The sequence below is a fragment of the Nanorana parkeri genome, unplaced genomic scaffold (assembly GCF_000935625.1).
Source record: "Nanorana parkeri isolate BGI_ZX_2015 unplaced genomic scaffold, ASM93562v1 scaffold77, whole genome shotgun sequence".
Lineage (NCBI taxonomy): Eukaryota > Metazoa > Chordata > Amphibia > Anura > Dicroglossidae > Nanorana > Nanorana parkeri.
Window position 1 is genome coordinate 965795 of NW_017306345.1, and position 16420 is coordinate 982214.

The following is a 16420-nucleotide window of genomic DNA, read 5'->3' on the forward strand; positions in this document are numbered from 1 at the left end:
AGTATTATACATATGCCACTGGTCAAACATTTTAGAACACTCCTATTTTTCCAGTTTTTGTTAATTTTCACAGTTAATTGTCTTAATATACTCTGGAATTAAAGCATACCACAAAACCGTTTGCAATAAAAAAACAAAAATGAAAACCTGAAATTGTTTTCTTTAACAAAATTGAATCAAAATTTCTGACTTACCAAAGTAGCCACCTTTTTCAGATATAACAGATGAAAACACTTGTTGCATTCTTTCTACAAAGAAGAGTGTTGAGAAGAGCAATGAAACGTTCCTCTCAGTTCTTCTCTTAGCCAATGCGGAATGACGCAACGACTTCACAAACTCACGGGAGTTAGTTCATCCTGGCACCCTGGAGATGCCTGGATTGTATACTGAGCTGTGCATGTGCAGCTCAGCGTACAGTGTAAAGATGTTGTGAGGAGGAAAGTAAGAAGCATTTATTGCAGAAAAGACAGAGGGGTCATTTATCAAAACTGGAGCAGATTTGCACTGCAACCAATCAGCATCTCTGTCTCATTTTCAAATCTTACATGAGCTAACTGAAGAGAGATGCTGATTGGTTGCCATGTGCAACTGCTCCAGATTTTGTCTGCTCCCGTTTGATAACAGAGGTCATTATGTGCACAATTTAGGTCTCTTTTTAGTGCCTCAAGTTTAATGTAAAGAGCAACAATTCTTTGGGTTTACTCTTTTTAATTCCCATATTTATTAATGTCGCCTCGTTGTTATTTTATAAGCTTCCCATAGGGTGATAGAAAAGGGCACAGAACCAGATTTAATCTCAGATTTTTTTGTGCAGGCTAAAAATTCTAATCAGGAGTCCTCCGCAGCCAATAGTGACATTGATTTTCTAGATGTGCAGGGTATGTTGGGAACGATCAAAGAATTTTGGATAAGTACCGATACTTGGTTTGACCATGGGACTGCTAAAATAGTCACTTTACAGAAGGAGAGTAAATATATGGTCATTACTGCAGTAAGTTTTGTGGGAACTGTTGACCAGACGGTGGTCCGAGAGATTTCATGATTTGGGTTTGGCAGAAGGATTATTTAGATGTTACATTTGGGAGTTCCTTTTGTTTATTGTATCCTTGACTAGGTCAAGATACTGTGACATCTGCCAGAATTAAGAGGCCTTTTGCATGTTTCTTTATGAGAAGAATCTGGCCTTTGCGGGTATTGGGTGCATAGTATAAAATGATAGTAAGGTCTACGTCAAAGATGGAGCACTGTAAAAGAAGGTATCTGCGATGGGGTCGCTAATTTGCTGGATTTTTTTTTCTTTTAAAAGAGATTACAACACAATTATTTGATCTAAAGTTAGCATTGTAGAATTAGGAGTAGTTTTTTTTATGGAGAAGATGTCAGGGAGTGTCTGGTCTTCTGTAGGCAGATAATTTATGTGTGCTTTTTATTTGTGGAATTTAACCCCTGTACATATGTGTTATAATGGAAGTTTGGCTGCAGGTCAGAGGAGCTGCTATAGAAGATATCCCACCATGCTGCATATTTTAAGCAGGCAGTGGGAATGAGGAACGGTTACCTCAAGGCAGGCAGTGCAAAGTTCCAAAAGGGTGGACCAGTTGGGAATGGGTAGGAGAGAAGGAAAGTGAGTGGGAAACCTAACAGATATATAGTCCTTTGATATGGCAAGCAGCTTCAGGCCATGATATTAGCCGACACAACCGATAATTGTGCTTGTTTTCACAGAAAGTGTCCGGAAGTTCAGATGTTGTCCTTCAGACTTATGCTGGTTTAGGGCTTGTTCACATGATGTCCAGATTCTGTCCAGACCAGAAAAGTTAGCTCCTGGTCCAAAAACGCATACCAATGTATCCCTATGTGATTTCTGGGCTACAGTTCACACCTTTGCCGTGCTTTCTGTTCCAGACCAAAAAAACGCATGTCTTATTTTTTCTGGTCTGGAACACACCGAAATGCGCAAAATGCGTCAAAAACGCATCAAAAGCTCACGGAACTCATTGCACTGCACCTGAAAGCCTATTTTAAGCTAAAAAAAACCGCTGTAAAATCACAATAAAAATGCACTGCACTGGGTTTGCAGATCTGTTCCAGACATGGAGTAAACATAGCCTAAAACCAACATAAAAGTACAATGAGGTAGGGAATTATCAGTGGATAAACTGAAAGATAAAAGTCAAAGCTACACACAAAGAGCATGGGTTACTAAGTATCGGGGCCCAAAAGTTGTCTCCAATGGGGCCACCGTAGGTGTAAGGCAGGGGTGCCCACAAGGTCGATGGCGATCTACCAGTCGATCGCGTAGCGATCACTGGTAAAGGTAAGACTGTTTAGTCTATAGTCACAGTAGCAGGAAGAGGTGTTGATAAAATCTGTTTAGTTTCAGAGCAGAAAGACCCTGGGTATCGGTGTGTAGGGGTGTTGTAGAGCGTAGGGGATTTAGTACAGAGTGCGAATGGGTGAATAAACTTGAATGGCTATCAAGGGAGTGGTCATATCTTTGGGAACTGCCATTTTCCCCTGCTGCAGTCTGTGTAGATCCTGTACACCATACACAGCATTGCAGCCTGGTACTCTATATATGGAATAATGCTCGCAAATGGCAAGCAGTCATTGGTCAGCATGGTCCCCTGACCACACTGACCAATGGGAAGCGCTTCTTAGCAAGAAGATCTTCTCATTGGTCAAGTAACCACACTGACCAGTGACTGTTCACAATTACAGAATGCTGGGCTGAAATGCTTTGTCCCGTACATCGGCTGCAGTGGACAGTTTCCCACATTTGCTGGGAACCTGGACTTGCTCTTTAATTGTTTTTTGAAAAGAGCCTTTTTGTATAACCCTGAAGTTTACAATATTCAGTTTTTGGTAACCTAAACTTTTTTTCTGCCAGTTTTTCTTTCACCTTTGTACCATTTCAGGTTATTTACATAAATTGAACCGCTTAGATTAAACAAAAAAAACTGTAAAAATGGTGGTGTTCTAAAATGTTTGACCGGTAGATTATGCTTTTTCTTACTCCTCTGAAAAAACATAGATACTGTAAAGAAGTTTTTGACTCCCAAACCTTTTGTAAATTGAAATAATGCCATCTTATATGTGAGAAGTGATTATCTATTTATTTGAAACACATGACATTGCTTGTATTACATTTGCTCCTAAGTTTCATTTCTCTTTGCCAACAAGTCAAATGAATTGTGCAGTTAATTTTAGCTACATTTGGGGGCCTTTACTTTGAATGGCTTAAGCCCCCCCTCGTGTGTGTGTGTGTGTGGCATCTCTCACCTGTTCTGTCTTCCCTCCTGTGCTTGAGAGAGGATCCCATGGAACGTACCCCTGCCAAGAGCCTGCCCCCTGCAGAGTCGCTGTGCTAGGTAGTATGTCTTGCTGTACCTGCTGCATGCTCACATTACTCTCAAACTGCCTGCTTCAGGCTAAATATGCATGCTGAACTGTTGTCACACTCACAAACATGCATGTAGCCAGTCATAACTGCAATTTTTTTTTTCTTAAAGAAGAAGTATCACCACAATTTAAAAACTCCTTAGTTGAATCCCACAGGGAACCAAGTGTATTTGGTTCAATTCTGATATGTGTCTGCATTGTGCATTAAAAGCACATTTTTATGTCTTTTTGTGTTGGCTGCCAGCTCCACCTCAGGTTGAAGCTCAATTTATAGAATCATGGGGGCTCAGCACTGTACCATCTTTTCTCAGATACTCACTTTGTAGAATATAACCGTGTGATGTACAGTATACATCCACTATGGATGTTTACTAGCAGCTGACAGATAGATAACACCATTCATGCTAGTTAACGATCAGTCAGTGCTGGTGTGTCTGTGCAGTGGATGTTTAGTAACAGGTGGCAGATACAGTGGCTTGCAAAAGTATTCAGCCCCCCCCCCCCCCCGCCCCTTGGCATTTTACCTATTTTGTTGCATTACCACCTGGAATGAAGATTCATTTCTATTTGGATTACATGTAATGTACATGCACAATATAGTTCAAAATGATGAAGTAAAATGGGCATATGTATTCATCCCTTTGCTATGAAGCCCCTACATAAGATGTGGTGCAACCAATTACATTCAGAAGTCACATAATTAGCTAAATGAAAACCACCTGTGTGCAATCTAAATATCACATGATCTCAATATATACAGTATACACCTGTTCTGAAAGGCCCCAGAGTCTGCAATGTCACTAAGCAAGCGCCACAATGAAGACCAAGAAGCTCTCCAAACAGGTCAGAGACATAGTTGTGAAGAATTACAAATCAGGATTGGGTTATCAAAAAATATCCAAAACTTTGAACATCCCACGGAGCACCGTTAACTCCATTATTAAAGAATAGAAAGAATATGGCACCACAACAAACATGCCAAGAAAGGGCCGTCCGCCAAAACTCACGGACCAGGCAACAAGGGCATTAATCAGAGAGGCAACAAAGAGACCAAAGATAACCCTGAGAGAGCTGCAAAGCTCCACAGTGGTGATTTGAGTATCTGTCCTAAGCCCACCTCCACAGAGCTGGACTTCATCCAAGAGTGGCCAGAAGAAAGTAATTGCTTACAGAACAAAATAAGCAAACATGTTTGCTGTTTGCCAAAAGGCATGTGGAGGACTCCCCAAACATATGGAAGAAGGTACTCTGGTCAGATTAAACAAAAATTTAGGTTTTTTTTCACCTTCAAGGAAAACGCTATGCCCAAGACCTTTCATCAACCCGAGAACACCATCCCCAGTGCAGTGAAGCATGGCGGTGGCAGCATCATGCTGTGGGGATGTTTTTCATTGGCAGGGACTGGCAAACTGGTCAGAATAGAAGGTATGATAATTGGCGCTAAATACAGGAAAATTCTTGAGGGAAACCTGTCTCAGTCTGCCAGAGATTTGAGATTGGGAAGTTTCACCTTCCAGCAGGACAATGACCCTCAGCATACTGCTAAAGCAACACTTGAGTGGTTTAAGTGGAAACATTTAAATGTCTTGGAGTGGCCTATTTAAAGTCCAGACCGCAATCCAATTGAGAATCTGCAGCATGACTTAAAGTTTGCTGTACACCAGCGAAACCCATCCAACTTGAAGGAGCTGGAGCAGTTTTGCCTTGAAGAATGGGCAAAAATCCCATTGGCTAGATATGTCAAGCTTATAGAGACGTATAGGGGGAGGCTAAATAGTTATGCACACTCAGGTTTTCATTTTTTTTGTCTTGTTTGTATCACAATAAAAAATATTTTGCATCTTCATTAATGGTAGGCATGTTGTGTAAATCAAATGATATCAACACCCCAATAAATCAATTTTAATTCCAGGTTCCAGGTGGTAATGCAACAAAATTGGAAAAATGCCAAGGGAGGTGCATATTTCTGAAAGCCACTGTAGATCACACAGCCCTGCAAGCATTGACTGATCTTTTATTAATTCTTGTGTTGTGAATTGAGTTGACCCATCCCCCTGCTGTGCTAAATCGTGGTCCTTGTTTCCAGCATGCACCTGCTGCCAGAGACAATCACTGCCAATCAGCACTCATCAAATAGTTGTGAGCAGAATTGTTGGACAGTGGTGGGGGGAAGGGCACCTTGTTGACCACTCTAGCTTAGCAGCCATAGCACAAATCAAAATGGGACCAAGTGCTACATGCAACTGGTCCCCTGGGAGATTTAATACGTTTTTTAAGATGTGGTGTTATTTCTTCTGTAAAGTGTATGCAAAGGTGAAAACTTTTTTTTGGTTCTAGATAGAGTAGGAAAGGGTTTCGACCAAATGTGTCAAACTGGCATTTTATGAGCTCTCTCACTCCTTGCGGCCCTCAGTAAGGTTTTTATCCTAAAATGATATGCCTCTTCCAGCACATTCACAAATATATCAACGTTTGGAAATTCCCACTTAAGGGTAAATTATACACATGAAATTAAGACAAAAACCTTGGGTGCCTCTAAACAATCAAATAAAAAAATGAAAAGTAAAAATGTTATCTTATTATAGCTACAAGGTCATCATTACAATTAAAAGCATTTACAAAATAGGCCCGACAACATTTCCTCCTTTGTCAGCAAAAGGCACGAAGTAACCAAAAAGAATATACATAATGGTCCATCAGCCTCAGTGTCACATATAGTTATAAAGATGTCCTGTCTTCTTTTACTAACTGCCATAGGTTAAAAACTTGTAAGCATGCAGAAGCTTAAAGTGTATTTCCACTTTTTCAGCCAAATTGGAATAACAACCAACTTAACATTTGCAGCTTACCTTTTTTCAAGGATTTTTATGCAAACTAGGGCTGCAACAACTAATCGACATAATCGATTATAATCGATTATTGAAAAAGTTGTCAACTTTTTCAATAATCGATTAATCGGCTTCCGATCATCCAGAATTTAAAAAATCCCGATTAGTTCTCACTGTCTAGGGGTCAGGGAGAGGTGGAGAGTTTTGTTTCAAATCATTAACCCTTTCTGTACTGTGCTGTCAGATTTTATTATCACGTTTACACTAGATGAGCATCACTGTCTGTCTTAGCAAAGGGTTAAAGACCTGAAGACATTGGGGGGAATTTATCAAAGGGTTTGTGACTGTTTTCTTGCAGTCGCATCTTGTAAAATAATGATTGTTCCGCATTTGCGTCTTTTTACTACCACTCCTGTGACACTTAAGTATTTGCGACCAGATGGATACAAATAACAACAAGACGCATAATAAACACACTTACGTCAGATCTGTGACAGTCCTCTGCCTCTGAAATTATACACAGAACAGTCGCATGTTAAGAAGTTCTCAGGAGGACTTCTTAAAGTAGTGCCTGTATTATCCTGTCATAAACATCTTCTCACTCCTCCTTTAAAGGGGTTCTAAAGCCTCCCGTTTTTTTGCCTATATTTACTGCTGACAAGCAGTAGATATAGGCAAAAAGAAAAAACGCTTAAACAGCGGTTTAGACTGACCTTGTTATCGCTGCGCGCTCCCGCGGCGAGAGTCCGGAACTGTTCGTGCGGCCGCAAAGGATCTTGGGGCGGGCGCATGCGCAGTTCGGATTCTCGGCCGGGAGACTAGCAGAGACGGAAGGTAAGCCTATGGACGCGTGCACCCGCCTGCAGAAACCGCTGGATCGGAAGTGCCTGTAAGCAGAGAGGAGTCAGCGCTGGATCGGAGAGCCGCCGCACTGCTGGAGGGACAGATGAAAACATCAGGAAAGAGGAAGATCTGATTAAGAGACATCATTTAAGGTAAGTGCTGACATTAACATGGGGGGGGGAGGGGAAAATGTTTTATCCTTTAATGTCACTTTAACTCCTTCCTGTGAAAAACAGCTCTACATACCCTTCCCCTTTTCTGTCTAAACTTTGACTTCCCATGTCAGTGACTGGTATGTGAAAGGGTTAAAGAGAGTCAGAGGTTATGCTCTGGTAGTTCGGGGAAGCCATGAACTGGCCACTGGCACACAGCAAGAGGAGATATTGCCAGCATTTGCCTCTTCCTATTGTAACAGTTGCAGAGACTGGATTAGGAGCTCTGTCATAGATCAAAGGATACAAAGTAGAAGAATCTTCCCTGTTTGCAATGTCTCCCCATCTCATAAATATGCCCATTATTTGTTACTCCTCCACGTCAGAAATCCTCCTCTGCTGTGCCTCTGCCTCTCATAAATCATGGATCTGCTGCTTCACACTTTGTCATAAAACATTTCTTACTCTCTGATGTAACCCCATCTTCCAAATCTTCTCTCTTGTCTCTCCCATCCTCATTCATTTCTCTCTTTGTTGTCCCCCTCCTTCTCCTCCATAGTCTCACAAATCTTCTCACATAAACCACTCTCTGATCAGTCGCACTTCTGAAGGATCTCTGCAACCAAAATAAATAAAGAGTGACCTGCTGTTCTACTACACATTCATGAACCCATATAACACTAGAATAATAGTTGAATGTTTAAAAATGGCAATGATACTTTATGCTACAAAAATTCATACTCAGCATGTCGTAGTGCAGCAAACAGCTGTGCAGGCCAACAATTCTAATGGTGTCTGCATAACTGGCAGATGGTAGCCAAATGTACTCTATCAAACGGTGAGGGGCTACGCATTAAGGTGGGCTTAGCAGCTTAAATGTCTCTCACAGGTGCTCCTTGATGACATGCTTGCATGAATGTGGCCATGTCATCATGCCAAACAACGTGCCTGCCATCTAAGTTAATGTCCCTCACCTTGGAATGCAGAAGTATCCGCATAAACAAAAACAAAACTCCACAACACAATAAAAGGGAAAAACAACAAAAAGGAAAAAAGGAGCTTGTTGTGAAATGGATCCTAAAGAATGCCACTATGAATTATACAGGTAAAAAATATACAAAAAATGTACCTAACATATGTATTGTGAGAACTAGCTTCAAATCTTAAAGCATTAAGGACACATCCACTCGCTTAAATCCCCTTTTCAGGGTGTCCTTGCACACTTTTAACAGAATGTCCGCAGATAACACAATTGTCCTTGCAGGGGTTGTTCTTCACAAAAATAAACATCTAGCCTCTTGGCTATTCTCTTGCAGCACTGCTGCTCTGGCCTCAATCCCCAGGCCCCTTTGTCTGTTTCTCCTCAGACAGTCTCAAACACTGTGCTTACCTGCACACACCGTTCGCAACTCCCTGCTGCACTGGCCTCCACGCTAACTCCTGGGTGGAGCCCTCCTGACTCCCGGGAAGAGACCTCCTTTGTCACGCAGCTGGAGCCCTGAACACTCACCAGCTCTCACCCTTAAGGAACGTGCACAGCTGAACAATCAATATCGTGTTGGTCAACCTCAAAACATGTTCCCAAGGTCGGAGGCTTCATCCACCCAAGTCTCTCCAAAGCCTCCAGGTTTTTTCCTTCTGCAACATGCATTCAAGAGCCTCTCAACCTGTATGGGTGAGAACCCTGGGTGTCCTCTAGCCCTCATCAGGGCACAACACTGTCACAGTATATATCAATATATTTAATAAAGCAACAATAAATATAAATGAAAAATAAATATCTTTAGAAGAAGGTCAAAGAATTGACAGCATAAAAGACACCACAGTTTTCAATAAGCCTTCTTTTGAGCCTACTGTCACTCAAAAAGCAATGGATGGTACCTTGACCTTGGAGTTCAGCTTGTATCGCTTTGGAATTTTTCCTTGGCTCTATGTCTACCATTTGCACTGTCCTTCTCTTCAATCTAGCCACATCCAGGTAGTTTGGCTACACTCCAATGGACCTTAAACAACTTTTAATGATATTTGCAGCTGTGATCGCATGAACATTAAGGTGCTTGAAGATAGACATATAGCCTGTACCTTTGACATGCTGGTCTAAATTTCCTTTCTGATCTCCTCAGATAGCTCTCTCCTTTGCTTTTTGTGGTCCATGTTCAATTTGGTGCACATAATTATACAAAACAGCAGAGTGACTACTTTTCTCCGCTTCATTAGGCTGACTGATTTGAAATATCAGTATGATCCAATTATTTAAAATAATTTCTAGGGGCACCAAGAAATCTGTTCATGACATTTTAGAGTATCTTTGTAGGATAAGCTATAATTGTGTTAATATATAATATTTTAACATTGTTTCAATGAGCTGTAACAACAAATCCGTCTTTGTTTGCGATGTCAGAGACATGCTCAGAGATTCCTACCTTAAATGGGCATTTAGTTCTGCCAACATACTCTACATTGTACATACAGAGGAGTACAGCCCCATTTACATGAGGTTCGAGGGTTTGGATGGGAATTTGTGGGAGAAGAATCTGCAGATTCTTGCAGAAGGAATCACAAGTAGCAACCAGTTGTGACAGGTTTTTTCACAGCTGCAGTTGCTCAGCCTGTTTTAAATTAATGACCAGCGGGCAGCAGCCACAGCTCTCCACCCGTGTTAGAATGTAAACACGCATGGGCCGCTTACCTTTGGTTAGAGGCAGATGATTACTCCTGGATGCAAGTAGCGTATCTGATATATTCTATGCCGGATTGTGTATATACTGAATAATACAGGTCAATAATGGACATCAAGGTGTATGTTACCCCAAAATGACAGTCTTCATGTATGCGTATGTTTATATGTGGAGAAGTTTTATAGATGTACTATGTTATGTTATGTTTGTATTTATTTGTTTGCTTACAAATACCTGGTGATCTTTCCAGTAATCCTTCTGTCCTATAGCAATCTCACTATAAGGGTTAGGGTGGGCAAGCGATGTAATAGGTCTTTATCATCTGTGAAATCTTAAAGTCTTACAGAGCCTGCAAGATTCTACAAGCCTGTAAGAACTCTGGTGGGAAATCTGCATTGCTCTTCAGTAGCTTCAAGGGACTAAGGAGCAGTGTGAGCCCTCGTTTTACTGCTTTCTTTAAAAAGGCAAGGAATGTATGGCAAAGCAAAGGAGCAAAAGAATAGTCTCCTATGCTTAATGGGCCTTATTAAAAATAATGGGGGATAATTAAAAATGGGTTCGGCAACAGACTGTTCATCAGTACGGTTTTATTGAACACTATTTGGTCACTCTTCTCCATGCTGAGGAAAATTTTAAGGCAACAATTCACATATTTCGGCAGACCATGGGCTTTTTAGGCATCTTGTGGCCACAACTCTCATAGTAGCATGATTGGAAAACTTCTGGTATCCCCTTTGTCAGGAAACCAGGGGTGTCACCTCCCCACAGGGTCAGCGGGCACGGCGCAGGGTACGAGTCTCCCTCCAGCCTGGCAGAACCACTGGCGCCCGGGTTGCAGGTGCGCATGCGCGAGTCGTGCGGCAGGTGCGCATGCGCAGTACGCAGGCTGTGCGCGCATCCCCAGGAGCACGGGCATAGTGTGCCTGCACCTGTTTAGGCCTCAGGTGTGGACCTAGCTGGGGGAGGTTCCCGTACACACCCATACCACCTCTCGCCTGCCATTGGCTCTCGTGATTAGAATCCTCCTAGTTGCCTCGGTGACAGGGGGGCGGACTTACACCCCCTGGCTATAAAAACCTGGCCAGAGCTCTGGCTTGTTGCTGAGTTATCTCATCCTGTGGTGTGATTTCCTAGCTCCCTGTACATGTGCCTTGCTTTGTTTCCTGACCCCCTTTATCTGGACCTCCTGTTGCCGACCTTGGACTGCCTTTCGCCCCTGAACCTTTGCTGCCTGCCTCGACTCGGATTGGACTTGACTTCTCTTTGGATTAACCCTTTTGTACCTCTGCCTTCGGACGCTTCAGGCCATTTCCTGCCAGTGAGTTCCACTTTGTTCTTCTGCCAAACCATTGGCACTCCTGACACCCTTGCCCAAGTGGTTCGAGGGGTCCTATAGGGTCTTTTGTGCAGGTCTATGCCTGGAATTTTTCCCCATTAGAGTAGATAGTGCTATTTGGAAGTAACTAATTTCCTCAGTGGCCACGGAGCACTGAGTTCAAGTATCCACCACGCTCACCTGCCAAGCCCCGGCCCCTAGCTGACATATTTTAAATGCTTTTAACTTTAAATGATGGCCTTGAGACTGTAATAGCTCTTTAAATCAAGATTTTTTTTTTATATTTCAGTTTTGTTTTTTTAGTATAGTTTACAATTTTGAGTGCTCTATGTGTCTCAGTTGGGGAGATTCATTCTCTTTAGCTGTCATGGGCAATTCCAATATTTTACAGTTATCATGAGAACAAGAGATAAGCGTTAATCATCCAGTAGGAACAAATGTTACTGAGACAACTGTCAAGGATGGAAATTTCCCCTTCCTTGATGATATTTCCTCCAGGAAAGGAAGTGAAGACTGATCTCCCTAGCAGGACACAGAAAGCAAAAAGTAATCTGATAGGGATTTGTTATGGATTGTCTTATGTACGTTTTTAGGATCCTTAAGTGCTTTCTAAGGAAGTATAGGCATTTACACATATAAAGGTGTAAAAAGATATCTTTACTGAATTAAAGATTTATAAAGGTGTACAGAATGTTATATAAGGGTAATTCGTACTGAGAAAATAGTGAAGCTAGCCAAGCACAAGCAATCAACTCTAAACTATCTATTTACTGTAGTTTAAAGTGTATTTCCACCTTTGCAGCCAAAGTGGGATAACACCTATTTGTCACATGCTTTCATTCACATAACATAAATAGAAAATAAATTGCTTCTTACATATTAATTGCTCTTTCTTGAAAGAGCATCCTGATCTCATCATTTGTAAACTAGATTTGAGTACTTTCTGTCCCAACAAAGGGTTAAAGATCTAGAAGCATTGTATGTTAATTAGAGGGATTTCAGAGTGTCCCTAGTCTTCCTATGGAGACATCCAGAGTTTCCTGTCACTTTGAAATTGTACAGAGGAGCTTGCTATCGGTCCTGATCAACAGAGATACCTAAAAGGTAAGAAATATTTATTTTTATACATTTATTTATTTTCGGTATGCAGTGTGAATAGGAACACATAACAAACATGTAGATGGGTTTTCTTAAACTTGGCTGCATACGTGGAAATACATTTTAAGCATAGAACAAAGTAATAATTCACCTGCACAATTATTACTCTGCTTTAAATCTGGAACTTCAGTCAGTTCTGATGGTTGATGCATGCTTCATCCGATCAGCAAGATGGAGTCTAGACCATAGACCATAGAGCATAGGTATAGCTTCTCATCTTCCTTCCATTGTCTGCAGCTCTGTTATTCCCAAACACATGGCTGTGTGATCTCAGCTACTGTAAACATAATTTAAATAGCGGAAGCCCAGCTAATGACTAAGACTTTATTAACCATTTCCTCAAGAAGGCTGCTAAAATGACATTCCATATTTGCAACAAAAATCACTAATATGGCCATAGCTACACATACCACCTCTCAATTTTTTGTACCATAATATTGGAAAATCATATTAGCTACCAATGATGCTAAACACACAAGATTTTATCAAGCATTTCTCAGCAGATTTGTTTTTTTGTCCAGGAAAGTGCAAAATAAATCCGCCATATTATTTTGTAGGAGGAAAACAAAAATTCTCTTTGACCCCCTTTTCCCTTGACAAGTTGCAGTATTCTGTTAGGCAAATTTAGCAATATATCTTTGGCAGTCTTTAAAATAGGGTTATGGAAGGATGGAAGGAAAATTCCAGATGAAAGTCCATTGTCCCCAAGCCTTAAGGAAACGCTCTTATGCAACTCTACTCTATCATCAGAAACTCATTTGCATCTTCCTTGTGTTCTCATTTCAGCTGCCTCATCTGGCTTTGCAGTCTGGTCTGCCTGTTGCACCTATTGGTGTTTATTACCTTAAAAAAATTAAAATAAAGCAAATGTTCCTTCCAACTATACTAAAATACACAGCTCATTGCTTGCAGTTATCTCTCCAGCTGACAATTCCTAGGCACAAACTTATACGGTCATGCAAAGGCTTATTTCGCCAGTGGAAAAATATATTTCCATCTCCTTTCATTCTGTCGGGGAAACACTGGCCTGCTGCCCGTCAGTATTTACAACTTGGAAGTCTCTAGCTATTTGTCGCAGTCTATAACAACAACAACTTCTGATGTAACTAAAATTGGCACTCCCAGCCACTTGCTTCAACCTCTGAAGCAACGTTGGTTTCAAAATCCCATTTATTTTTTCTCTAGAAACCCCTACCTTACATAGGCCAGTCCGCAGCTGTCTTCTGGAGATCATAGGCCTTGCTTTCATATTGTCTGATCAAACTCAACCATCTCTATTTGAGTTGATCAGATTCATAGCCTCCCATTTGTGGGAAGTAACATTGGCATGTGTCCTATCTCTCCTCACAGGCTTACAGTCTTTTTCCTTTGCAAGGGCATCATTAGATTTGTTCATGAGGATTGCACAGCTCCCAATCAGCCTTGCCTGCAGTGGTCTGAATACACTTTGAAGCCATGATAGGTTGGACTTTTAACCTCTTCGCTGCTGCCAATGTAGGGATTATGTCGGCAGCAGCACTGAAATGTAAACAGACTCCTGGGTGTGAGTTAGTTTACCTTTTCACATTAAGCTGTCAGCTTTCTACAGCTGCCTAATCACTTCTACATGCTGCAGAAGGTACCTGTCCCTCCTGTATGCCCAGGACATCCATGGAAGCATTGAGAGCAGCAGGAGATAAGCATACATCTACTTACTGATCTCCCCTGTGAAGAATGAACCCTGAAGCAATTAGCTCCGATTACTTCTGAGTTTAGAGCGATCAATCTCCAGACTCCGTGGCTGGTGAAGATGCTGATCTAACACAATCTGTGCGGAGGTGACATTAGGGGTCTGATAGACTCTTGATGTCTCCCTAAAAAGAATCTGTCCACTGCATATGTTATCATATAGGGAGCTTATCAGTTTGCTTGTGATTATGATAAAGTTAGTTTAAAAAAAATTTAAAGGAAAAAATTCAAGAATTAAAGTTTGATAAAAACACCACTCAAAATTCTAAAATCGCTCACCAGCATGTGCATGCTCATACAAAATTAAACGCACCAGCCAGGTGCACTTAAGTATGAAAATGATGATTGCACCACACATATTAGGTATCACTGCGCATATTGATGTTAGAGCAATAATTTTAGGGCCTTCATTCACTGTTAACTTTAAATTGATCAGCTATAAAGGTTTCTAAAGGCTTGCCTTTGGACATTTTTGGGTACTGTAGTTTTAATTTTGAGCCTTGATATATTTTGCATCTATTTACTTGATGCAAGCTCATGTTTTATATTTGTAAAAAAAAATGGGTTGCGTATTGCCACATAACAAAATAATGCAACTTCCACTATTTTATTGTACAGGATCTCTGCTTTCAGAACATGTACAAGGTTTTGGGGGTTTTTAAAGTGTATTTCCATGTTTGCAATCACTTTTGAGAAACCAAGTGGCGTCACAAGGGGGGTGACACCAAAATGAATGACAGTGCGATGACGACACGTCTAGAGACCGGGTGACACAGGGCCTTGGGACGCCCCTGGAGAAACCCCACTATATATTTGTTATGTGCTGTCATTCAAACAGCATATCTAAAAAAAAAAAAAAAAATTCTTATATTCCTAAATGTTTCTTTAGTGCAGACTGCAAGATGCTGTGAACAATTTGAAAGTGGAGAGAGACATAGCGGTGGACAGAGTTTCCTCTCATTAACATACAATTCAGAACACAAGCTCTGAGATCTTCAACCCTTTTTTTTTTAGGACAGACAGTGTTTAAATCTAGTTCACAATTGATAGTGAGATCTGCCAGCACAGTACAGAAATGATTAATTATGGTAAGCATTAACTCTATACCCCCCCACCTTTGTATATAGCAGGGAAAAACTTATTAGGGGTATTAAAAAAATTAGCAAGTAATAATGTTAGCAGCAAATGCTAAATATTTTTAGCAGTTATGCTACGTGAATGGGAACATAAAATATAAGTAGATGTTATCCCAATCTGGCTACAAAAGTGGAAATGTGCATTGTAACATGTTTGCAAAAAGTGAAACAATGTTTATGGCAGCAAAAAGGCTAATGTCCTACTTTCCAAATCCACAGTCTTGCTAGCAGTGTCACGCAAACTTTCTGATGCTAAGCTGCTATTTTAGTAACGCCACTTCCAACTCTGCCTTCTTCCTAATTTTGGATTCTGTATGTAGAGCATACGGAAGTGTCAACTAAACATGGCTACTGCATGCATCTCTCACTTACCGTACCCAAAACTGTTAAGGTTAACGTTTCTGGTAAACTCTGAGACCCCATTCCTCCAAGTGCATCTCTAAAGAGAAGCATACTTATCAAACCCCTTTGCAATAGACAGCCATGCACCATCCCTAGCGCAAACAGTCAGGTTGCATACCCCTTGCTCTTCACTGATTTATTTTGCATGCTTACTACCCTTTCTTGAGAATTTTTATTGAGCAAAGATATCAAAAATCATGCCCACCTCAATATAATCCAATTTAACAAATCTCTAATGATTTTAATTGTCTTATTAGTGCTCCTACAGTGCTTTCCAAAAAAGTATATACTGTACACATGTGCACAATGGGAAAAAAATATTCAGTTTAATGAATTAAAGCTGTAAAAGCTGTGCAAAAGAATTTACGTAATACTTACAGAGAAAATAGTGAATCTAGCCATACACATGCATACACAAGCAATCAACCCTAAACTATCTATTTACACTAGTTTAAGCATGGAACAAAGTAATAATTCACCTGCACAATTATTACTTAGCTTTAAGGCTGGGTTCACACCTAGGCGTATTGAATATGCGCGTTTTTACCGCGATTCGCGGTAAAAAAAACGTGCGACAAACGCCTGTTTCCGAGAGCTACTTGGCTGTATCCCAATGGAAACGTGAGACCAAAACGCCCCAAAGAAGTACATGTACTTCTTTGGGGCGTAGGCCGTTTTGTATCGCGTTCGGACGGGCGGAAATACGGCAAGGTATGAACCAGACCCATTGAATACAATGGGATTTAGATGTTTGAGC

The 16420-nt window shown here is 41.0% G+C and overlaps 1 protein-coding gene across 5 annotated transcripts in view; it reads left to right on the forward strand.

The window, feature by feature from the left end:
* PLEKHA6 (pleckstrin homology domain containing A6) overlaps positions 1-16420 on the forward strand; it is a 116493-nt gene that overhangs the window by 9624 nt on the left and 90449 nt on the right. The gene's annotated exons all lie outside the window — the stretch shown is intronic.